The 26,294-nt window shown below is 46.6% G+C and overlaps 1 long non-coding RNA gene across 1 annotated transcript; it reads right to left on the bottom strand.

Moving 5' to 3' along the window:
• LOC129386527 (uncharacterized) lies at positions 1-25,152 on the bottom strand. Its single transcript, XR_011893638.1, has 3 exons — positions 25,069-25,152; positions 24,489-24,532; positions 1-256 (listed from the first exon to the last, which is right to left on the bottom strand). It is a non-coding gene; the product is annotated as an uncharacterized lncRNA (long non-coding RNA).
• Between the last annotated feature and the right edge of the window lie 1,142 nt (positions 25,153-26,294).

The raw sequence follows: 26,294 nt of genomic DNA on the forward strand, positions 1-26,294 counted from the left end.
ATGAAAAAAAGCAACTAAAAAGGAATAGAAACGATCAGGGAGTAGATTAGCGTCAAGATGAGCGCTTTCTGTTGCACGCTGAAGCCTTGGATGGCGAACGCTTCAACTGCTACTACGACGTTCCACATTCCTTGATGAATGTGGATGAGCCATTTCCTTAACATTGCTGCCCAGCTGCCTGGAATGGCTCCGTGGGGCCCGAAGCCCAATCTCCAGAGTAGCAGTCTGCTGACCCAGCAGATCGCCACGGTGAGGACTGCATATAATGAGAAAAAAGGCATAGCGTCAACATGGCCAGCTTTCTCAAATTGAATCTGTGTAAAGGTAGCAATTACGAGGCGCCGCTCACAATACATCCAATCAATCTCGAGTGCTAGATGACCCTTTTAGGAACGTCGCAATGTATGTCTTATGCAAATAGATTGTTTAATTGGAGACAAAATTGGGAAGAAAAGGCGCTCACAATAATTTCTCAAGTCGTTCGTCCATGGCTTAATTAAATACCATAGGCTGCATTGGTTATCTCCCAGCTCGACATTTGCCTTTCACTATAGCGCGCTTCAGTCAGACAGCCAGTTTGGGACAGGGGGATGCTTCTGCAAAGAATAAGGTACCTTCAAACAGGCGTGTAGGCAAATGAGATTTTTAGCGATATCGTCGATAGTGGAGTAAGGATAAAAGTGTTTTGTTTCTTCCTAGTTTGATTCCCATTATAAAACTACAATGCACCTGATTAACAATTCATAAACAATTTCTCAGCACGTGCTGGCGGCCGAGTTGGTTATGCATGATTACAACGAAGGCGCCAAATAAAAGAACGGACAAGGGAAGACGACACGGGACAACCACGTAGGCGCAACGACGTTGTGCCAACGTGGTTGTCCCGTGTCGTCTTCCCTTGTCCGTTCTTTTATTTGGCGTCTTCTTTGTAATCAGATAAACAGTTCAGAAATGTTATTTTGGATATATATATAAAGTTTAATTCAAGCAGCAGCAGTGCATTTATCACGATGTTAGGACTAATACATGTACGCCACGGATTCAGTCAACTACGATCTGATTTCAAAAACAAGGATTTTCGACACCCGTTTTGTACAGCAAAAGAAATTCATTCAGCAGCTTACAAAACCAAAACTTTCAAACAAGTGCAAAGAAAAATAATGTTGCATAGACGGAGTTAGGAGACACTAGATGCATGAGCACATTTTTAGAGTGGATCACGAAGTGTTTCAATAATATTTAAAGTGAGCCAACTTACCAAAATTGTTAGTAATGAATGACAGCAAATAATTACTTGTAGGCGATCACATTTTTGGCAGTGTTGTAATTAACAGATTTCTTTTTTACTCAACATTGCTCACTGTACTTAAAATACTTTTTTCGCTAACGAATTCTATTTCAGAGGAAGCTTTGGCTCCGGCCCAACTCCAACGAGGCCTATTCAAATACATGTAAAATGCAGAAAGGTTCTTTTGAGATAAACCTTGAACCGTGTTAATGAAATTTGTTGCATTCGAGAGAGAATGTTAAATTCTAGTTACTTTTCGTAGCGAAATTACGATTTAGGGCATGAACGTGGCGTATTCAAATACATGTAAAACGCAGAAATGCTTTTATGAGATAAGCCGTGGACCGATTCTAATGATATCTGCTTCATTTGGGAGAGAAAGTTAAATTCTATTTACAGTTTCAAGCGAAATTTTGATTTAGGGCCTGAATTTTGTTAAAAGAAGTTTCAAAAACTCGAAAGTGCGAATAAAAGTAGAAGCACAAAGTTTACAAGTTAGTAGCTCTCCATCACAAACAGATATCGGGGTTCTCGAAACGGCAACCTTCAGATCATTCAAAGCGGACAAATACTAATTGTCAATTTATATCTTACGTGAATTTGTTACGTTGTGTACAAGGGTTACGCAAAAGCTGTATTTCCATATTACTAAATTTTTTCGGATTCATGTGTAACAAATAAATTTTGTCTACTTTAGATGTACTATCATATACAGTTCACAGAATTCGGATATCATTTTTCATGGCTGACTTAGAGTTTAAAACTTGATAGTTATTTTTCTGAAAATTTGCTGTTTTTGCCAAATTTTGATAAAAGATTGAAAATCTTAATCAAAAATTCGAAACGAATAGTCACTAGATATAAAGTTTTCTTTAAAATGCAACGCACTCCGCCAAATTTGATTAAGTGGCTGCCCAGAAAAACGAATTCTCCTTTTACATGTATTTAGATAGGATTGCCCGAGCTAAAAGATTCCTCCTAAGCAGTTACTTTATTCACTAGGCAAACTATAAGTGCTGCAGCAGCTGTGACCACTAGCATTTGGAAGCAATTAGAATAGAACGCCTACGGTCGCCCCACGCAGCTGCCTCAAGGATGCGTATGTTCACACAGGTGAACTCGGACACTCCATCGTCATCAGTCTATTTTGATGTCCACTGCAGGATGAATGCCTCTCCCTGCAACCTAGAATTACCAATTTATCGCGCGACCTGCTTACAACTTGCACCTGCAAATTTTCTAATTTCAGCACCTCGCCTGATATTCCGCCATCCTCGACTGCATTTCCCTTCTCTTGACACCCATTCGCCAGCTGTAATGGTCCTCCGGTTGCATACCCTACACATTACACGCATTCCCAGCTGCATATCACCAATCTCTCAACCCCCGCACATCTGAGCTGCCAAATCAAATCGGCGCTTTTAGGACCCCATAATGATGATTTCTTCGGACGCTGATGCTAGGAACTCGTCTACGAACAATATTTTATCGTTTCATTTGCCCGACAAACGGCGCCTTGTTGAAGCATCAGCTACACTGAATCGCTGCGCTCCGTAGAAGGCTGCGTTGCGTGCAGCAGTGCCACAACCCAACACAGCTTTGTGGGCAAAGGGTTCCCGGGTAACAACACCGTGCTTCTGCATGCACATCCAGCGAGTTGTAGTGTTGGTGCAGATGTCGTCAGATGAAAATGAAGATAGTCGACCAATGGAAACTTTGAAACGCAGTTATCATTAAGCTATGTAACACGTGGAAGGTTGCGGAACATGCAATGAAAAATGCAGGTCTTCTTGTTCTATTTATTGCGTTTCTACAGTGTTAATAACATTAGGACGAAAAATGACGTAGAAGTAATCGATTTCTTTTTCGTCAATTCGAACTGGAATCTGGAGCATGAAATACAACTTGCTACACGTCAGTGAGCCCCACGTTTGGCGTAAGTGGGCTGGCATTAACAAAATATAGAATGTCATGTTTTAACCATTTCCCGGATCATATACCTTGTCATAAATCGTGATTCAGTTGTCCATTTATGAATGCGAAGCCCATGCCACGATGCTTATTTTTACTTTGTGCTGCAGGTAAGAAATCGTTACATTTTTCCCGGATCGCTGAAGTTCCTGACTAAAAGGGCTTGTATTGTTCTACAACTATTCAAAGAAATGACTGTTTTTGACGTTCCTGAAAACCTCTGCTTCTTGCAGAATTGCTGAAATATGCTGCTGGAACAATTGTTTGATAGCTCAGTTGTTAAATTTAACAACCATGTGGGTGCTGTGGTTTATGTACACGCCATGTCGATTTGGCAGTTAGCCTTCACCGTGACTATGCGACGACTTTATGGAAATGATGCATTTTGTTTTTTTCTTGTGGAGCGTTACCCGTACTGCAACTTTGTGCTGATGTTGGTATAGCGATTTTACTGATAGTAAACTCAGGTTATGAGCCGCAACCACCAATTAAGGATTATTGTCATGCGCGTTTGTTTCTTTCTGAGGCACTAAATATTGTAGCCACGTGTTTGAATTCTAACTGAAAAATGTCTCACTATAGACTGTGTAGAACGAAAAGTTTATAAAAATCAAAAGCGTTAATTTTTCACAGTCTGGATATGCATACGTATCACCCATCACTAATCATACATATTATCCCATATATATATATATATATATATATATATATATATATATATATATATATATATATATATATATATATATATATATATATATATATATATATATATATACATATATATATATATGTATATATATATATATATATATATACATATGTATATGTATCCCTGTCCTCTGCTACAGCTGAATTACAGATACAAAACAATACGGGCTAGAATATTCCTAATCCATAAGGACATAGCAGGCAACTGATGAATTCTACTGCATTATTGAGAGGGTAGCAGTAATGGTAGTAAAGCTAAATAGGAGGTATAGAGAGACTATTGTACAAGCCTACGCTCCCACCTCTAGTCACGATAAGGAAGAAAAAGAACAGTTTTATGATGTTGAGTTAGCGCTGAGAAAAATCGAAGCCGTAGTCGTGGCCCACTTCATTGCAAAAGCGGGGAAAGGGAGGCTCGTGAACAAGGAATCGGCATCTATGTCATCAATTCTAGGAACACTAAAGCAGAGATGTTGGTAGAATTCCAGGAAAGGAATAAGCTCCGAATAATAAACACCTTAATGAACACCTTTTTCAGGAAGCGTAGCAATAGGAAGGGTACCTGGAAAAGCGCTAATGAAGAAACAAGAAATGAAGTAGATTTCATACTATCTGCAGTGAGGGCTAAAATTTCCCTAAATATGTGAAGGGAGAAATAGTAAACTTAGACAAGAAAATACAGGCAAACCTAGACGAAAAAAATGTAAATGTGGGCGAATTCACGCATGTGCTTGCAAACAAATGTGTAACTTTAGAACATGGAGAAGAACATGAAATAGAGGTAATTAATGAAACCGTAATCAGGCTGGCTTCAGAAGCACCAGTTGAAGTGGGAGGTAAGGAACAAGGCAACCAGTAGGTAGGGTCTCCTAAATTAGAAAGGAACTGACGAAGAAACTACTAAGGATGAAAGTGTCTAACTCAAGAGATCAGATAGAAATAGCGGAGCTGTCAAGACTGAGTAACATGGAGAAAGTAAGGGATATTCAAAATTATAACGTAACGAAGACTGAAGACGCAGTAAAAACGGGGACAGTGTGAAATCACTGGGAAGGATACTTGGCATAGGATAAGCCCAGATGTATGCACTGAAACATATCCAGAGTAATATGATTTGCAATTTGAAGATATTTTAGAAGCAGCGGAATAATTCTGTAATGACCTTTACAATACACAGAGCAGCCACACTACCGCCATTCGAAGTAGTCATGAACAGAACACGGAGGCTCCCGCTGTATCTTGTAAGGACTTGCAAGACATGACCCTGGGTAAGGCGACAAGAGAAGATGTAATAACATCGACTTAAAGATAGAGGAGGTGTCATGCGTGAAAAGCTTACGGCCCTTTATAAGAAATGTCTCACGATTTCAAGGTTCCCAGATAATTGTAAGAATTCCAACGTTATACTAAACCACAAAATTTTGGAGGACGCTTGAGCTTCGCCTTTGAGAGTGGAACGCGATAGTATACAAAGTTCCTGACTGCTTCTCACGCTTCCGGGCGACTGGAACCTATGTAGCCGTAATGTTTGCCGGGAAACGCTCGCGGTGAACGCTATGCACTAAGGCGGGCTTTCTTGTAGGAAGGCGTCCTCTTGCGTGGGTCGCGATGCGGCGGAAGCGAGTGCCATCTGGTAGTGTTTCAAGGAAAGGCGCGCGCCGTACCGTGGTCTCCGAGATATTCACGCGCTGGCGCGCGCAAATGCCGGACGCTGTGGCCTGACCATGGTTGGTAGAAACGCTGGAAAAGGAGTTTGTTTGTAGAATTATGTTTTCTCGTATATTAAAATTAGTCACACACTATCATGTCTATAGGGTGTGTGTATGTCGTACATTAAGATTTTTCTACGTACATTAGCTTCTGAAATTCAATTAGTTTAATTAGCGAAATTCAATTAGTTCAATTAGTGAGCGCACGCGCGATTAGGGAGAGCGCATATCGATTGGCATGCCTGAGGTGAAGGCAATCATGTCCAAGAGGCGAGAGGCCGCGGCGGGGAGGACATGCCCTTCCCGGAGGCTTACTCTTTCGAACAGCTCCAGTCGACCCCCCGTCCTCCCATAGGCGAATTAACTCCAGGGACCCCTCGCTGCAGACGCAGCCTTCTCCAACTACCCTCCGTTCATCTCCCACAATTATGATTTATTTCTATTCCTTCGCGTTCGCGTTAACTTCCACCGCAATGCTGCGGCCGTGGATGCTGCACCCGGTATTGACCTGTCAAGCCACCTCAAAGTACGTGCCACTGTCAACGTCCCAATGAGGGCAACATCACTCTGAAGAAAATGTGTAGGTATTATTTACTGTGTGGACCCATCTCAAGAGATACCGACACTATGCAACACCACATCGAAGGATCGGTACGGGGGGTACCGATCCTTTCCTTTCGCGTAGTGGCGGCGACGTAAGCGTTACCTTCGCCGGCAACGTTGTGCCCGCCGACTTGATCCGGTTCGAGCAGTGACACCCGGTCCGTGCTAAGCTGCGGCGACCACTTTTGCGCGACCGCGGCGCCATTGACCACGCCGGCGCGACCTGTTCGCGCGACGCCCGCTGCCTCCGTTGCGGCCAGTGGCATGCAATCAAACACTGCATATCGCAGCGACCGTGTTGAGTTAACTGCAGTGGCAACCACGCTACATTGGAGCCAGCTGCCCTCACTGGCAGCTGGAGAGAAAGACAGATATGTTGTTGTCCACTCAGCAGCCCATTACACGCAAGCGGGCCCTCGATCTAGCTAAAGCTCGCGCCACACCTGCCCAACTCCGCCAACAGCAGACAGCCGCTCTTCGCCTGTCCGCGAGCGTTCAGTCCAGTCTGACATCTCCTTTAGCGACGCCCTGCGCGGCCACCGTGCCCAAAGAGCCGAAGCAGCGCCGACTCATCGGCCCGCAGCTGTCCCGGCCAGCGACCCAAGGGATGAGCTGATTGCGCCTATCGCTGCAGCCGTACATGGTCCGATGGATATCACCCCGATCATCGATGACACTGCACGCCAAATGTGCGCGGCGGCCCTCGCCACACAAGAGGCCCTGCATCATCATGGGTAGGCGCGGCTCAAAGCACTGCTTTTGCTTCTTTATATTTTTAGGACTTGCCGCCTTCCTCAGGTTTCTCTCTCTCGTATTTCTCTCCTCACTCACCTTCCCCGTGCATATGCTCTTGTGCTCCTTCGCACGAGCGGCAGTTACGGCGCTGCACTTCTCTTCTGATATCTTAAAGAAAGTAACACTTTCTAGGAAGGGGTGGTGACACATAGACACCTAGCCTGTTTGAGCTTACCAGGTAATGTTAACATATTTATCAGTTCAGCGTTGTATCTATATTTTCTTAGTGCTATTTGCTTCATTAAAACATGCCTCAAATTAAGTGATGCGCACAGATCGTGACTGCCGTGGAGACAGCGTAGCTATCGTCTTTAAAAGCCGTATAATATGCTTACGGAAGGATGAAAGAAGAGAGAGGAAGATCCCGGGACGCTGGTGGCTGCATGCTGTTGGTGGTCAGCCATCTTAACTACTCTGACTCATTTTGTATAATTATATTGTAAATACACTATTTCTACACTCACAAAGTCCCCGTAACATATTGGTACAAGGTGCGGGGCACCACGGCTGGACACGGAGCTCCGCAGTGGACGTCGGATCACCGTCCGCACCATGAATACGGTGAGCACGCGGGATCAACGACGTTGCCGCCTCCTACGTCGTCACCAGGTACGCCGCTGTCACCTTCGGTTGTCGTGCAACCCAAGGATCCTGCAACTTTCACCGGGACCGATGGTGCCGACGTTGAAGAGTGGGTGGCCATGTACGAAAGCGTGAGTAGAATCAACAGGTGGTATCCTACGCTTATGCTAGCTAACCAGTTGTTCTACTTAAAAGGCACGGCAAAGGTGTAGTACGAAAACCACGAAGAGGAGCTAACCAACTGGGACCAATGCAAAGAGAAGTTGACGGAGTTGTTTCGCAAACCAGCCGGCCGTAAAATTGCCGCAAAGCAGGAACTGGCCTCCCGTGTGCGGTCATCCACGGAGTCCTACGTCTCGTACATCCAGGACATGCTGGCACTTTGTCGTGAAGCCGATCACGACAATGCAGAAGATGAGAAGGTCGGGCAGGTGCTTATGGGCATTGATGACGACGTGTTTAATCTGCTGATGTTCAAAAGCTGCTCTACAGTTGGTGATATATTATCAAAGAGTGCCGACCATTCAAGCAGGCCAAAATCCGACGCATCTTGCAACCATTCGCCAGTCTTCCAAATACTGCCGCAACCTAGACGTGTGAAGATCAACCCGCACAGCAGCATGCGCCGCCATCAGAGGACGTTGTGCGAATCGTTCGACGTGAACTGTATGCGATAGCACCCGCAGCTTTCTGTTCGTGTAGCCCTGATGCTACCACTTCTTCAGTTGCCTTCGTACAAGCCATCCTTCGCCAGGAACTTGAAAACATTGGTTTACATTCTGTCTGTGCTGTCGCCAATCCCAGAGCTAATGAATGCCCTTCTACTATTTTCGCTCCACCCCGACGCTTCTCTTCGCGTTATCGCAACCCGACTCAGTGGAGAGCTGTGGACAACCATCCGATATGTTTCACCTGTCGCCGCATTGGTCATCTCGCTCGATACTGTCGCAACTCATGGCATTCAACACCTCACACGCCGACCAACCTGAACCGTTTTAATGGAAATACCCGCAGTGTTTCACCCACCGTCGAGTCTAACAGCGCCGACACCACTGCTATGAACACATGGTACAGTCACTCAATAACGGAGCACGGACACCCGTCTCGTTCACCACGAACGCGTCCGCCATCTTCCTTTCACCGCAGCCACGTCGCCCTTTGTCCCGTGTAGCTTTTGGCCCCACCCTTTCATAAAACTAAGAGATGCAGCCCTCGGCGTGGTGCTGCATTGCCTACTACTGCAGCAAATCCCCTGTCTGTGCCCACAAAGAAAAGTTTAATTGACAGTAAAATTCACGGCGTACCTGTCCAAGTGCTCGTCGACACTGGATCCCACGTTCTGGGATGAGTGCTAGCCTGCGTAGACGTTTAAAGAAGGTCCTCACCCCAGCAGCTGCCTGAGTGCTTCGTGTGGCTGACGGCGGCGTGCTGGTTGTTCTTGGAATACGTTTACGTATAACCGACCGCCCTAGTTCTGTTCTCTTTGCTGTGATCGACAACTTCCCTCATGACATTACACTCGGATTGGACTTTTTATCCCATCATTCCGCTCTCATGGACAGCGCAACCGGCGTTCTTCATTTGAAACTGCCTGAAGTCGCCGATGCTCCGCGCACCGCTCCACCGCACTTATGTTCTTCACGATGAGCGTCTGTCACCTGAGGCAGTTAACGTCGCTTTGACTGCACAGCCACGGATTTCTGACGGTGAATATGTCCTTCGTCCCATCATCGACGTGCTTCTGAACCGGAACGTTGCTCTTCCACATACGCTGCTGACCATTACAAATAGCGGCGTCTTTCTTACGCTTCTGAATTTCAGCTTGTGCCCTCAAGCGCTTCCATCCGGCACGTTCATGGCCAGCGTTTCTAATACTTCCGAATTTGAGATTGAAAGTCTGGATGCCGAAAGTGGCCTCTTAGAGTGAATTGCAGCTCACAGCTCTGGTTCTCTAACGGATGACTTCGCCAACATGATTGCACCTGACCACACCTCTTGCGTGTGGTCAGGTGGACAAAATCCTCCGCTAAGGGGTCACCGAACTATCAGCCAGTCCTTGGGCTTCGCCTCTCGTCCTTGTGAAAAAAAAGGTACTTGGCGTTGTTGCGTCGATTATTGCCATTTAATGAAGATCACCCGAGAAGACGTCTACCCACTACCACGCATCCATGACGTGCTTGGACTACCTTCACGGAGCTAAATACTTATCGTCCATCCATCTTCGATCCGGCTACTGGCACATTTCAATTGATGAATTTGACCACGAGAAGACGGCCTTCATAACGCCGGATAACGTATATCAGTTCATAGTCATGCCCTTTAGCGTATGCAATGCTCCTGGAACGCATGATGGACTCTCCTATGTCAGGCGACAAATGGACCACCTGTCTCTGTTACCTTGACGACGTTATTGTTTTTTTCTCCCACATTGGACAGCCACCTTACCCTACTCGCTGCCATTCTTGCGTTCTTCCGAAAAGTCGACCTCCAGCTTAACTCCACGAAGTATCAATTCGGGCGCCCTCAGATTACCGTGTTGGGGCACCTGGTTGACGCATCCGGTGTCCCACCAGATCCAAAAAAAGTTCGCGCCGTACGCAGTTTCCCTGTGCCACGTTCTGCTTCAGACGTGCGCTGCTTCGTAGGCCTGTGTTCTTACTTTCGCCGTTTCGTCAAAAACTTCGCCGACGTTGCTCAGCCTTTGACAGACATCCTAAAGAGGAACACTCCGTTCTCACGGCGCCCTGAGCAAGCTCAAGCGTTCGCCGCTCTCATCGGATTTCTAACCACCCCTCCCCTACTTGCCCACTTTGATCGATCTGCGCCGACCACTGACGCAAACGGTCATGGCATCGGCTCTGTTCTCGCCCAATACCATAATGGTACCGAGCCAGTGATAGCGTACGTCAGCCGCATGCTGTCACCTGCTGAGAGAAATTACTGCATCAATGAGTGGGAGTGCTTGGCTTTAGTTTGGGCTGTCGCCAAGTTCCGACAATATTTGTACGGGCGTACGTTTTCGGTCATTACAGACCAAGGCGTACTCTGCTGGCTGTCTTCCCTCCGAGACCCGACAGGGCGGCTTGGTCGCTGGGCTTTGAGGATCCAGGAATTTTCGTTTGCTGTCAGTTACAAGACTGGACGCCTCTACAAGGACGCTGACTGCCTTTCTCGTCGCCCCGTGCATCCCCCTGATCCTGCTGCGCATAATCCGGTGACCTGCATGATGGCTTTTACTGACATGACCGACATGCGCGCTGAACAACGCGACGAATCCTTGCAGTCCATCATCGCCAGAGTGCAATCTGGCAGCACTGACGGCACGTGCCGCATGTTCGTACTGCACCATGGCATCCTCTACCGCCGCAATATGACCCCTGACGGCCCTGAATTGCTCCTTGTCCTTCCTCGTCATCTGCGATCCATCCTTCTCGGACAACTTCACGATGAACCGACGGCGGCACTCGTTAGAGTTTGGCGTACATGCGACCGCGTACGATGCCGGTTCTTCTGGCCGGGTCTCTACCGCTCCGTGCGTCGCTGTGTCGCACCTTGCGAATTGTGTCAGCGCCAGAAAAAACCATCCCTGCCACCTGTCGGACCATTCCATCCAATTGAAGTTCCCTCTTAACCGTTCTTTGGCGTAGTCCTTGACCTGCTTGGCCCTCTTCTGACGACGACTAGAGGGAATAAGTGGATCGCCGTCGCTACTTATTACGCGACACGCTACGCGACAAGAAAGGCATTGGCGACTAGTCGCGCAACCAACGTGGCCTATTTTCTCCTTCATGACTTTATTCTCCACCATGGTGCGCCTCGACAATTACAGACCGCGGCCGCTCGTTCTTGTCTCGAGTTGTCGACGACTTCCTCCGCTCTTGTGCCACTGAGCACAAGCTGTTCACCGCCTAACACCCACAAACGAACGGTCCTGAAGAACGTCTCAACTGAACAATCACAGAGGTGCTGTCGATGTACGTCTCCAACAAACACCGCGAGTGGGACGCCACGCTGGCTTCCGTGACGTTCGGGTATAACTCGTCCCGACTTGACACGGCAGGATATTCACCCTTTTATATCTTGTATGGTCCCGACCCCACACTGCCGTTTGATACCATCCTCCCTTCTCGTACGCTCGTGAAGTCATCGATCGCCCTCACATGGCACGTCATGTCGCCCGATCTCTTTTATTAGCCTCGCAGCATATACAAAAGAAGCGTTACGACCGCTGCCATCGCGATGTTAAGTTCGCACCAGGTGCTCGGATGCTTCTCTGGTCCCCATATCGTCGTGTTGGCCCCTCCCAGAAGCTTCTCTCTCGTTACACGGGGCCTTATGAAGTCCTACACTAAGTTAACGACGTAAGTTACAAGATTTCGCCGCTACAGTTTGATTCAGCTTCAATTCGACGCCTGTTGACATCGTGTGCGTTTAGGGGCTGAAGCCATACTTCGCTCGCAATTCTTCTCTCGTAGTTCGATAAAACGTCATTGTTATTAGGTGCTATTTACAGAGGCCCTGGAGCGCCTGACGAATACCTCTTGAAGGTGCGTGATTACCTACACGACAGTATAAATAACCGCACGAAGTTTTTAGTAACCGGTAATTTTAATCTAGCTGGAATAGACTGGGATAAGTTTCGTCGGCAACAGAGATGCGAAAAAATGTTTGCACCTATTTGATATAATGTTCGGTCTTTTACGCAGATCGTTAGAGAACCTGTGAACTTCCAAGAAGATGCCTGCTCAGTACTTGATCTTTCTTGAGTATCGCAGTCGCTAACACCACATATAGGCATTGAAGAGGGGATTTCAGATCGTGAGGGGCTGGTTATAACATTTTTTACTTCGAGTACAAGCGCTAGCTTTAAAGCCGAACGATCTCGAATAGCTTTCAAAGAATATAGGCGAGCTGATGATGAGAGTGCTATTGACTACTTAGAAGAAACCTTGAATAGTTTCTCAGCTCAATTATCTGGAGGTGCTAACGGTCTCTGGGTTAACTAAAGAGGCTCTAATACATTGCAAAAATAACTTCATACCAGCAAAATTCAAAAGACTTGAGTGGCAATCACCGTGCATCATGCCGAGCAGAATTCACGTACAAAAAATATGAAAAATGCCAACAGAAAAAGGGATAATTCTGCAGACATAAGACCTCAGTGCAAAGTGAAGCTTAAAATAAAAGCTACAAAGGACTTCTTTTTGGATACGTTAAGAAATTTCATAAGGAGTCGACCGCAAAAAGTCTGGCACTACTTGTCGAAACCAGAATGCGCGAGCCGTAAAATAAAAGTGGCATATTTTGTCATAGAAGACATGCACATTGTAGCAAATACATTTTACAACTATTGGCAATCCTCGCATGGATATTTTCACGTGCACGCCTACCTCGGCTGCGGCCGTGGCAGTCGATGACAACAGCATGGGCGAAATTGGGATAACAGAGTCGGGCATTTGAAACTTGATTTCGCATATAGACACCGTGAAGGTGCCGGCGGTGAAGAATCTAGTAAATGTGTCTTGAAAACGATACTAATTGAGGATATCAGATGCATCAATGCAACACAATGTAGTAGAATGAATATCAGCCTGTCTATCAAACCGGACTCAGTATGTTGCCATAAGATAGTATGACTGCGACCAACTCGAAGTTTATACAGAGGTGCCACAGGGATCCGTATAGGGTCTATTATTATGTCTTATGTACGTTAACCACATCACATGTAGCGCAGAAAATTGAGTGAAATTGCGTCTTTTCGCAGATGACTTCGCAATTTACACTTGCGTGCGAGGAATCGACGATAAGCTTAGAATAAATACTACACTAGACAATACAGCCCGTTGCATGTGGCGAATGAAAATATAATCTGACGAAAACAAATTATATGGCAATAACTCATAGAACGACGATATTTAGTTTGAATGATATATTAATGGTAACAATTCGTTAGAAACTCACAAAATAAAATATTTAGGATGTGGGGAACGAGGTGCCTTCCCTCGCCTCGTTCCCCAGCTCACGCGTTGTGATTACTTCGATCTCCGGGAACCGCAGCCATAACGGCAAACTGGCAGACACGGCTAGCGCGCCAGAGCTAATTTCCCGCGCAAAACTTACTTCTCCCTCGCGGGGTCGAGTCACCGTGCAAGCAGTTGTCACCGGGATGCGCCCTCATTGGACTCACGAGTGGCGGCCCTCGCGCGCTCTCTCTTCCCGAGCTCTCTTCCACTGAACGCTTTATGGCCAGGGTTGCCCGTTTGGGCTATTACTAGCCAAATTGGGCTACGTTTTATGCGGTTTCGCGTCGAAAATTCTAAGTTGGCCACATGGCGATATTTTGGCTATTTTTGTCTTTAGAGCTTCCAAGTGCTGAGTACCACGTCAGCACTGACGAAATTTGGGAACGCCGGTATATGAAGACCCAAAGCTCATTGCTGCTGCAGATATGTATTCAATCTCTAAGGCTGTGTTTCTAGGCAATGTCGGCGCTGGGAGGATAACGTTAAGTCATGGCATCCATGTTTATGCATTATTCTAGCACCAAGCTCTCTTTCTTTTGGTTATGATTTCGGCGCCACCTGCTACCGGTTCACAGGTGGTTCAACAAGAAAAACGATGGGGCTTAAATCTGTCGAGTGCCTGTTCCGTGCTGGAGTCTATACAGCAAACTAATAAGTGAACTTCCACAACAGCTTAAGTATTCGCAGGCATGTCTTAGTGATACATTTTCGCCCGTGGTCCTTCAATATTTCTCAAGTGTTCCTCGAAGCCTACTGTCTGGTTTTCCCGCAAATCACCACGTTATTTACCCAGTAAATTTACACAAAAAAATGCGCAGGTCACATCGGGCGAGAAACACGATGGAGCGAATCTTTACATGTTCAGTAAAGCGCAACAGTCTCGACTGCATCAAAACAAAATGTTCTGCTGTTGTTGTGGTCTGCATGTTCGCAAGAGCACTGTACGAACATGGTCTTCGAATGAGAACATTGACAACCTTTCATCCGGAAAACTCCGCAGAGAGCAGGGTGCTGTGTAAAGCAAGGTAGAGCGCTGCAATCATGGTTACACTACGTGATAGCGCTAACAGCGAATTAATAAGGCGCATGCCTCAACAGAGCTTCAGGTAGAAGCAAACGTAGTGCATTCTGGTGAAAGTTATAGCCACTTGTCAGTTGGAGGGGACGAACATATTCCGGCTACAGTAGTCGTCTAGCTGAGAAATTTGGGAAGAGGAATCTCAGCATGGGCAAGTGGACGAAGTGCAGCCATGCGTATAAGAGGGAATAGGAGGACCCCTCTTTCCAAGGTCAATTTTATGATCATCTTCGTCTTTAAAAGCGTCTGGTGCTGCGTAATGTCGGAATGACGTAAAAGGTTTCTTTCTTGATTCTAAAATTTTCAGAATTCATTCTGCACTCGATCGACATTATTGCATCTGAAAGCATCGGTCACTCGATTGTGACCAGCCGAAGCTGATCCGCGAGCTTGTAGTTGGTAATAGTCTGCCGGAGTCTTACGGAAGAATTCCTCGGGTAAAGCGAGGCGTCAACTAAAGTTAGCTTGGAACATGGCTCAGTGAGTACCAATGACGCCATGAGTCTATTGGATAAGGAATCCTTCGGTTGATTGCAAAAATAAGTCGTATCCAAGTCTACGTCTTCGTGCCAGCTCTCGCTATAATTCTTGTGTGTTGCTGGTTGTATTCGGCAGAAGCAATTTAGTAACCGGAAATACGCGGTGGGATTTGGGCACTATATATAAGACTTCTGGAGAACATCATCAAACCCTTTGGCTATGTGCTTGGCTACTTTTCGTTCACAAAATTTTGGGTCTGGATATTTTTCGGCTACGTAGTTTGAGATCATTTGGCGATTTTTGTTGGGGCCGTCTGGAAACCCTGTTTATCGCCGCGGAAGGTGCTCAGAGGCCAGCCACGAGTTAAGCCGCGATAACGAGTTGGTTACATGGGACCATTCCTAGATCCCGTGACTTCTCGTTCTCGCGCTTGGTATTCTCGGTCTTGCGGCTAGCCTTTGCCCGTAAGCGCCGTGAATCTCCCACTGTGCTGTATCCTGCTTGATGAAAGCCGCGTTTGTTGGCGATCTGACTCTAGAGCCTTCTCTGCACCGTGTCGGAGAGCTGGCGAACTCTGCTGTTAGGACGCTCATCTCTCGAACATGCAGAATGGGCGGTGTAGGGCTGGATGATTGTTTTGTATATACTTTGGCAGTGCCGCGAGTTGCCCACGTATATTATGCAGCGCGTCCGGGCAGCAACCATTTCTGTTTTTGAGTAGTTCAACGGCCCGCATGGTGTCGGGTGACGAGCCGTGGCGTCGGCCGGGGCGGGGGGGGGGGGGGGCGGTACGGATGCGGAGCACGCGGTCTCACGCGCACTGGGTTGGCATTCCGCCGAATGCCGTAATAGGTCCACGCACACAAACCTCGAGTGGGACGGCTGTACGCCTTGTGGCGCCGACTCCTGAGTCCCCTTCTGGCCAGACACGCCGCGTAGGTTTAGAGGCCCCTAGCAATGTTGACCGCATTTTGCGCGTACGGAGCGGGGTGCGCTCCCCTACGCGTCCGGGCGGCAACCACGTGTATCTTATTTTGAGCGCTGAGAAAAGCCCGCGTGGTGCCGAGTGACAACTTGCAGTGCGTGTCGTAGATAGAGGCACGGCGCGCATGCGGAGATCGCGTTAGGAGAAAGTCGTCTCGAGAACATCGAGCCCGCATGCCGCCAACGGTCATTATTTTTCCACGCCGAAATGCCTTGACGGGGGACTGCAGTACGCGGTGTTATGACACCAGCGCCCGAGCCTGCTGGCTAGAAGCGCCGCTGAGATTCGAGATGGCCTCAATAAATCGAGAGTGCCTGGCGTGTTTGCTGAGGCTATCACTGACCACCCGAAAATAGGAGAGGGAAACTAAGTTGTGGGAAGAAGAAAAGCAGGCTTGTTTTCCTATACATTCACTTTTGAGAGTAAGCCCAACCCTTTCTGTTGTGGCTTGACAAATTTTCAACTCTCCATGGCAACTGCTTCTGTGGAATGGGCTAACGGTCCTACCATCCTTTTCTCTCTTTCACCTATAACAATCGAGACGAGGTGCTTGTTCCTCAATCTAGGTTGTAGTCACTAAACCTGATAGATCAGTAAGACTCCATACGAGGCAGCGCTGGTCTGGGCCGTAACCACTTAGTGGTAGAACAGTGAGACTCGGTTGGTTGTATGTAGTGACAGTTGTCCTAGGCTCTAAAAATAGAAGAATTAGGCGCTGTTTACTTATGTGTTTTGCATCTGTGTCCTTTTGCTAATTCTGAATTTGACTGTGTAAATATTTTCGTTTGCAATATATCTTCAAGTTTTGTTACCTCCAACCTGCCTCCTGCTTCATCAACACCGATAATCACCTTGAAGAGACTTTGATCGACTCCAAAGAGAAAAGAACAAAGTTAACTGGCACAGTCGACAGGATAAGCGAGCTCTACAACATCAAACACAAGACCAGTGGTGAGGAGATCAAGTCATTCAACGACCACCTCCTGCACCTTCGAGAAGATACCACAGCAGCCAAGCCCGGCACCGCGGAGGAGACCCGGAAACGACAGTGCATTCAGCAACGGGTGAGCAGGATTTATGTGTCTTTCTCAAGTTGGCATGGCAGTTGATGTGTAGAGCACATGGTGAGGACACGCGGGAGCGCAGAGACAATGGAGTCGAATGGAGTTAAGGGTGTGACTGTGGCGGAAATGGATCGGAATCAGGAGTTATAAAATGACGATATTCTAAATTCCGATAAGTAAAATGAACTGAGAGCACCCAATCAGGGCCAGGAATTGTCGCAGCAGGCATCTCAGCCTTTGCAAAGTCCGAATGATACAAGTACGCTCGAACTAGAAATTCAAAGGCTCAATGCTCAGACTACCTCTATACAACTTCAGATTGAGTACGAAAGGCTGTTGCAGACAAGGACGAATGCTGAACGTCTGAATGGCACGTTGTCCAGCACTGAGTCGGAGCGGGGCGATCAGAGGCGAATAGGCTTCGACTCCTTCGATCAATGCGCAAAAGTGCTGAAAGGGTTCTGCCTGCCGTGTGGCGCGGATGTACCCTTATGGTTTGAGGAAGTAGAAAATCTTGTTTGCTGTGTACAGAGTACCGTATGAGAGTCGCCTGCATCTAGTCATGCCAGCGCTAACGGAACGCGTTCGCTACCTACTGCGTAATCTCAACCAGGAAGAGAGTACAGATTACGAGTCAGCTAGAGGCAGTGTTGATGGAACTGAAGCTTTCTCCGGCGGAGTATCTGCAGAGGTTTGAGAGAGCAGTGAAGCGGAAGGAGGAGACATGGTCACAGTCAGCGTCGCCATTGAAAACGTATTTCTCCTACTACCTTGAAGTAAGAGGGGCGGACATTGTAGAAGTTAGGGCAAAATTAATGGTCCGGATCGTATAAAAAAGGGCCCTAGTATAGAGGATCTTGAGTACGTGAGGCTACGAGAAGGCGAGGGATGATTTAAGCCACCTGAGAGAGTTAAAGTACTACTAACTGTGGAACAAGCGAAAGGCAAAGGATACGCCTCAAAGTCATCAGCGGCAGAGATGGGGCAAAAGCCGACGCGGGTAGCGGAGAGCGCCCTCAAGTGCCACGTATGTCAGAGCTCAGACCATTTTGCTAAGTATTGCGCGAAGTCTAGTGACAAGGAAAACCAGTCAAAGAAGGCTATCGAGTCAAGGTAGAGGGCACAAATGGTGGCGATGGCCCACGAGACGGGAAGTGACATACCGGTTGGAGTCTTTACTGCAAAGGTAAAAACCCTGAAACACGCATTTGAAGGCATGACTAACCTGTAGTTGATCCCTATCTCATGCGGAGACGTATCCACAGATCCGATTCTAGATACAGGGAGTGACATATCTGTCATACGCGAGAGCCTGCTTCCGCAAAGTATCGTGGAGCCGTCAGGCACTATAAGATTGGTGTCTGCATTTGGTAAAACTATCGAGGCAAAGCTAGCAACGTTGCCGGTAAAGTTAAATAGGCTGCAAATGGCGGCGGAATCTCAGAACGTTGACCGAGTCTGCGCGTTGACTAGGGAACTCGTCGAAGGCAAAGATTGTTTGTTAATCAAAGAAGAGTGGCAACAGTCGTTGAAGGCCAGCAGCTCTCTGGCATCCATTGCAGCACCGGCCGAGCCTGCCCAGAGGATAGAGCGATCAAATGAGAAAGCCGAGGCGGTGGCCTGCAACGTTACTTTGGAGGAGGAAAGTGTTTCTGGGGAAGTTAAACTAATAGAGGAAGAGTGGTATGAGCATTACGCAAGAGCGAAGAGTTCCACACAGTGTTGCTTGCTTACGCTGCCTTAAAGAACGGTTGGGAAGATGATCGGAGTGGGAAATCAGGCATGTTCGGCTCTGATGGACTCTTATACCACTGAGACTCAATAATGAGCACCCAAGTGAGACACCTAGTTGTTCCCAAATACAAGCGCAGTGAGGTGATGCGTTTAGCTCACGAGTCACTATGCGGGAGGCACCTAAGGCCAAAGAGAATCAAAACGTGCATTAGGTACACTTTTTTTTGCCTTGCATGGTGAAGGAGGTATTAGAGCACTGTCGTTCATGCCATGATTGTCAAATTCGCTCTGGCCGGCGTCGCACGGACAGAGTACCTGTAACTCCTCTCACTAGGCCAGAGCACCCATTTCAAATTGTGAACGTAGACATCAATGGACCCTTATACACACCGTCAGCGTGAGGCTATAGGTACGCCCTATGCTTTGTGGACATTTGCACAAGGTGGCCACAGTTTGTCCCACTGCGCTCTTTGACAACTAAGGCAACTTGCCACGCGCTGATTGAAATTTTGAGTCGTGCTGACGTTGCGGAAATTATCTGTTCCGCCCAGGGCACTAATTTCAAATCACAGCTCACACAGTCGATGCCCGATAAATTGGAAGCTTGATGTGGGCGAGTTGGTTTTGCATACTTGAAGACAAGAGCGCTACGAAGACGCGGACTAAAAGAAGAACATGTACGACGGACAAAGCGCTACTTCCAACTAAATGTTTTTCGAATAAACAGGACTTTAAACAGATACAACCTAGAATGGCTCATCGTGACATCACGACCTCCTTATCTCATTAGAAAAGCTATCTCTTTTTCGGTAAGCGTCACTGTAGGGCAGCTAATGCACGTGCCTTCGGCCTTTGCAATGTAGAAAGCTTCCAATATCTCCCGTTCCAATCTATCTCTAGACCGTGCCAGAAACCTGGTGTCGCGAAGATACGGACGGCAATTGTGACGTTTACGGTGTTCTGCCAGATGACTCCCCGCATTGTTATTTACGGCCCAATTGCGCTCACGCGCCCTTTCATTACAACACCGTCCGGTTTGACCGATATAATCCTGTTGGCAACTTAGGGGTATCATATACGACATTACTTTTGCAGGCCGTGTACTGCGCTGCATGTTTCTTAGAGCATGGTTCGGATTTTGCTTTTGTCTTCATAGGGCGTATCTTGGCCAGCTTACACGGGGCACTGAAGAGAAGATTAACACTGTGCCTTTGCGCCACCTTTTTGAGGTTCTGGGACACCCTGTGCCAATAAGGAATCACATGTAATCTCTTCCTATCATATGGCTTTTTTGTGTTAGTGCCCTCTCCTGCCTGTTTGATCTTTTGAAGAAGCTTATCGCAAACGCTAGAGATCAAGAGTGAAGGGAAACCGGCTAGGCGTATCCTTGAGACTTGGTTATTGAAACTGCTGTCTATATTATGGTTGCAAATTTAGCGCTTCTTTTAGACAAGTCATTGCAACTCTTCTTTTTACTAGCTTGGAGTGCGCAGCGTTGTATGAAATTAGCTACTTGTTCATCCTTGGCTGGTATTCGAAACTGACATGCGTGTTCATCAAAGTGACATTGAGGTCCAGAAAGCGAATACTGTTATCACAAGACATTTCGCACGTGAAATTTAGAGCCTCCGATGCATTTCTAAATGTGTAAATATAGATTCAACAGTGTCATCTAGCCTAGACCCTGGAACGTCGTTAGCCACCACCAGGTAGTCATCGACGCACCTCATTATGGAAGGAGCACATGACTGATTCAGTCTGCTATTTACGCACTTGTCAACGGCGCTGAGAAAGGTGTCTATAAGAATTGCAGCGAGCGACGATCCAATGCAAATACCCTTGTGTTGTACAAAGTGCTGATTTTTGAAACTAACGACAGTGGAATGAAGATAAAAGTTTAACAGTTCTAAAAACTGGCCACTATTAACTCCGGTTGCACAATTGAACCCAACTTCACCAAAGTCTTCCATTTTGTTCCCCCTCAGGGTTTGGGAAGATTCAATCTTATTGAAATTAAAGATGAAGCAATCCTATGACGGCCTGCAAGAAGTAGTGCGATAGAACAAAATGGAGGCTGCGTTGTTAGGCTGCGAAGTACAGTTTTATTGCGTATTGTTGCGCAGTCGGCTTTATAATATCTATGATCTGAGTAACCTTCTTCGTTCAGCCAGCCGAAGACAGCCTCGTCTTTATGAAGTACGCCCTCCCTGGAGAGCCCCCGATCGATCTTCCCATCGACGTGACGACAGGTAAGCTTGTGTCTATCGTTCTGTATAGGCATCTATGTCTTCGGAGGAACTCTTAGAAAAAGGGCCCGTGCAGATGAACCATGAAGTCTCCCTTTTTAACCGCCTTGTGCTACCGCAAGTTAAGGAGTCAGTCGCATCAGAGACAACTTACAATTCAGACCTCTCCGTTACCCACTTCAGGCGATTCAACTTCAACAAAAGCAAGTTTTACAGAAAAATGAAATGATTAAGACTCTTGTCTCGGCTCTGAGCCTTAAATAAAGCGTTCCTACAGAGGTTGTGGAACCTCAAGCCTTTGTTGTTTCGTCGGGGAATCCAGAAGCTTGGATTGCGTTATTTGAATACGCCTGTCGACAAAACGGCTGGGACACATAAGCAACAAGAGCGAAGCATGAGCTCCCTTTTCTAAATGGCATCGCAAGAAAATGGTACGAGCTGCGTATCACGGGACATCAAAGAGGTGCATGGAGCACGTGGAAGGAGAGCTTCGCCTCGTCATTCCGTGGCAGCCCGCTTGAGTGATGGGAACCAGACATGTCTTATCGCTATAGGTCCGGAGCAATGCTAGAGTATTTCTACGAAAAGCGTCGACTACATCAACTTGCAGAGCCGGAACTTCCACTGAAATCCGTTATAACACTCATAATACATGGCCTACCTCGGGAACTGCAACGACAAATTCAAGCTGCAGCACCAAAAACTATGAAGGCTTTGCTGGAGTCCCTTCAAGAGATCGATTCCATTGGATGGAGAGCACGACAAAGCCGCGTTGGGAGGTCCAAGGGGCAGAAGCATCCAGAAGCGGCGAGTTTCATGAACGGTTATCAAAGGAAGGTTCCCATGAGGGAAGTCACCATAAGTCGTTGCATGCCGCGGAAAGAGAGTCGTTGCCTGAGGAATGCAGTTTGCCCATATTGAAAAAAAAACTAATAAATAAGGGTACTCAGTCTGACCCGACGACAAAGAATGAGCCTGCTTCTTTGATTTCTACGAGTTTGTTACATATAGAAATTGAGGCTGATGGACTACGTCCAAGAGCACTTATACACAGCGGAGCTTCTGCATCCATTCTTAAAGCAAAGGAATGCAAACCCGCAAATTGTATAACAAAGGGGATCTGCTCTTGCGCGCAGGTATGATGAAAGCAAGAGATAGTATTGTGAGTGGGCGCGCCTGAAAAGTAAAGTACCAATCTAAAGAAGCAGAAGCGGTTGCAGTACTTTTAAACACTTTGGAGTACGACTTTCTCCTATCTAGTCCGGACATGAAGTTGTTGAGAATGAATATTTATTAGGACGATATGGTGTCTCTTCATCAAGAGGCTGGTCAAAGAGAGTAAGGACAAAAAGAAGACCGCCTACGGATGCTGAAGAAAGATGCGTATTTTCTCAAGGCTGCCTCGAACTGGTATGCTTGGGAGCATATCTACCGACAGCTACAAAGTTCGAAGTTCCATTTCACCTGTCTGACAAAACAGTTGTGAGAAAAAATCCGTACAACTTGACGAGAGAAAAGAAGGCAGGACTAAGAGAAAAGCTACAAAAGTTGTTAGACGCTAATGTAATTCGCCCGTCGGTGCTTCCCTTCGCATCACCTATCACCATTGCTCCAAAGCAAAACGGCATCTGGCGGCTATGTACGGATTACAGACCAGTAAATAATTAAATCCTGTTGATTCGTTTTCCAATGCCAAGGATTGACACCATCATCAATGAAACAGGAGGCTGTACCTGTTTTTCAGGCATAGACGTGTGCAAGGGCTTCTGGCAGGTGCCACTGCAAGAAGACACTAAGCAATACACCGCATTTATGACTTCATTTGGCATATACGAATATAATCGCCTTTCTTTTGGATGGAAAAACTCACCTAGTTGGTTTCAAAAGATGATGAACACTGTTTTGAATCCCTACATTGGACGCTTCTGCAATGTTTACGTGGACGACATTACCATATACTCTAAAGTGAAAAGCTGCATGAGGAACACCTGCGTCGTATTATGGGAGCGTTATCTGACGCTAAGCTAACAGTTAATTTCAAGAAGGGTGAGTTCTGCAAAACTAAGGAGACATTTCTTGGCAGAGTTTTGGACGGCAGAACGAAGAATACGAAAGAAGAATCAGTGGCTCGCATAGCAAAACAAGTAAAGCCATATGATGTACGCTGACTTCCGGTGTTTTTAGGCTTGGCGGGCCATTTTTGAGCACTCATTCAAAATTATGCTCGCAAAAGTCGCTGTATGACAAGACTGACTCAGAAGGATGTTCCCTTTTGTTGGACAGAAGAATGTGATGACGCCTACCGAGAATTGGTCGGAATAATTTCTTCTGATCCTGTGTTGTGCTTACCAGACTTTGCGCTGCCCTTCGAATTGAATACCGACGCTTCTCACTATGGAACGGGAGCAGTCTTATATCAGAGAGACTCATCACGGCCAACAAACCAACAGCTGCGTTTAGTTGAATACTACAGCTACATATTTGACAGAACTGAATTGCCCTGCATCACAATAGAAAAAGAAGCTCTCGCCGTTTTTAAAGCCGTACGCTACTTCCTTTCATACTTGGAAGGTGCAAAGCTCAATCTATACACAGACCATGAAGCGCTAACGTACATATTGAAGATGGCCGAATGAAAGGAAAGATAGCTTCTTGGGGTGGGTGAACTGCAGCAATTTGATATTGAAGTAGCTCATCGCCCAGGAGCTTCTATGAAGGACGCGGATGCAATGTCGCGATTAGCCATTATGCTTCCAGACAACCTTGAAGAGGCAAATGATGCAAAGATCTGGGAAGAAACCGAGGTTTTGCAGCGTATTAAAAATGGACGAGTTGCCGTCTATTTTTACAGTTTAAATACAAAAAAAATGACTCAAATAAAATCAGCTTCCTGATAAAGATTAATATATATTTTAATGCAACAGAGCTCTTAAGAGTCAGTCCCATAGACGCTAAGAAAATTTAATACTCCGCTATCACGTAAACATACAGGAGGTGTCGAGATACAGCTTCATCTTAAGAGTGTGTCCGTGTCTTTTCATATATCCATGAGAGACATCCCGTCAAACCCGGTTCGTCTGAAACACCAAAGCCTCGCTTGGTCACAGCTATGCGTAGAACATTGATAATATTAGGCTTAAAAATTTATTTTCAGATTGTTTTGTAGCCCTGAGATCAGTCATCTAGACAAGGCAACGCATGTAACAAAGTATATCTTACCACAACATAGCAGAAATACAGGGAGAAGTTCTCCTTTCCTTGATCTGAAAAAGAGAAAAGGTTGTGTCATGATAGAAAAGCAAAACATTTTCCTCCTTTTAAAGGTCTTGTGGATTGCACGTGCTTATTAGGTGTAAATAAATAAAAGATCCGGTGCCGACTGTCACTCTCCTAAGATCTCCGCCTGACCCTGACTGCCTGACAAGACGAAAACGGTGCTTTAAAATACCTGCTAAAAATAATTCTTTTTATTTTATTGTTACGTTTTTTTATCATTGTCAAACAACTAGCAGTATAATGATGAATAGCTCTCCCTGCGGTGAAAATTAATAGATTTCTGACGTTACATACAGCTGCTAATATTGCCACGGACCAGCACTATTGGTGAGAAAGAGGCGAAGCGATTCTGTGATAGACGGTGGCAGTTACTGAGCTGACACAAGATGTCGCTTTTTAGTAACTTATTGATATTCTTTTGTCTATTTTATGTATACTGCCTCTCGTCTGCATGTTTCCACCTAACTTCTTGGCGGAAGTACCATTGGTTGTGCTTATCATGGAGCTACTCAGAGGACCCTACCTTTCTGCTTGCTTGCACTCCTCCTTCTTGAAGTTGTCCACACTTAAGAGGAAGAACTTGAATTCCCCGATGGACCACATGGGGAAGATCTGCAAAAATGGAACAGTATCACCAACACGTAGATTCATCATGTTCCCATATGCTATGTTTAACTAAACGCTCCACACCTGAAGTCTACTTCAAAACATATGAAGATTGACTCATTAGTTGGGAAACTGAATCACAAGTTATACAACTGCTCAGTGACCGGAACTGCTGCGGCACTATGCGTACAAATGCTTTACGCCCTCGCATGCAGATGTAATTTGAGCCTGACACCACACATAAAAAATTTGGGGGACGCTTAAGCTTCGACTTCAAGAGTGGAAGCCGATAGCATTCAAACATGCCCGACCGGTTCTCACGATTCCCGGCAACTGCAGCTTATGTAACCGCATTGTTTGCCACGAAACGCTGGCGGCGAACGGTATGCACGAAGGCGAGCTTTCTGGTAGAAACACGGCCTCTTGTGGGACCAATCCTCCTTATTGTTTCGCACTTTTAATATTTCAATCTGAGAAGATTTAACATAATAGGAATGCGCTGTCGGTGTTCTGGTTCATGATATTTGTTTGTTGGCTATCATTCTGAAAATTCCGAGGGAAACCTTTGTAAAGGATGTAACACAAGGTATGAGCAACTTCAGTGTTAGACGAAAAACTGGTGCCGTATAGAATACAGACGGCAATTTTTCGCTGACAGGATGCCAACGCCGGCAAGCCAACTCTTGCTGGGCAGAAGTCACCGCACCCTGGCAGCAACCAGGCGCCCCACAACGCTCACCGGTAGGAGCACCGCCAGTACTGTTGCAAGCGTCGCTTCTCAATGGAGCACGGGTGAGGCGCTGCCATCGCCATTAGCATGTAGCCAGAGAGATATTAAGTCCCTCTGGCTTCACGTCTACTGACCCACTCAAACGAACGCGTACACATCAGCAGGAACGCTGGTGACTACACCTGCACGCAACAGTTCTGCCTGCAGTGGGAGGCTGAACGCCGGCCTGATTCCGCCACCATGCCGATTGAGCGGAGCGCTGACGATGCGTCCACTTCGCTTCGTCGTTTTCACAGCCAAACTCTACATTCAGGAGATCGTGTAACCTCCTGAGTGAAAGCGGCGTAAGCGCCATCGATGGCGGGAAAGCACGGTGACGTTCCCAAAGGCAACCGCGCATACGCACTTTTCGA

Source organism: Dermacentor andersoni, chromosome 4 (assembly GCF_023375885.2).
Source record: "Dermacentor andersoni chromosome 4, qqDerAnde1_hic_scaffold, whole genome shotgun sequence".
In the NCBI taxonomy this organism is placed as follows: domain Eukaryota; kingdom Metazoa; phylum Arthropoda; class Arachnida; order Ixodida; family Ixodidae; genus Dermacentor; species Dermacentor andersoni.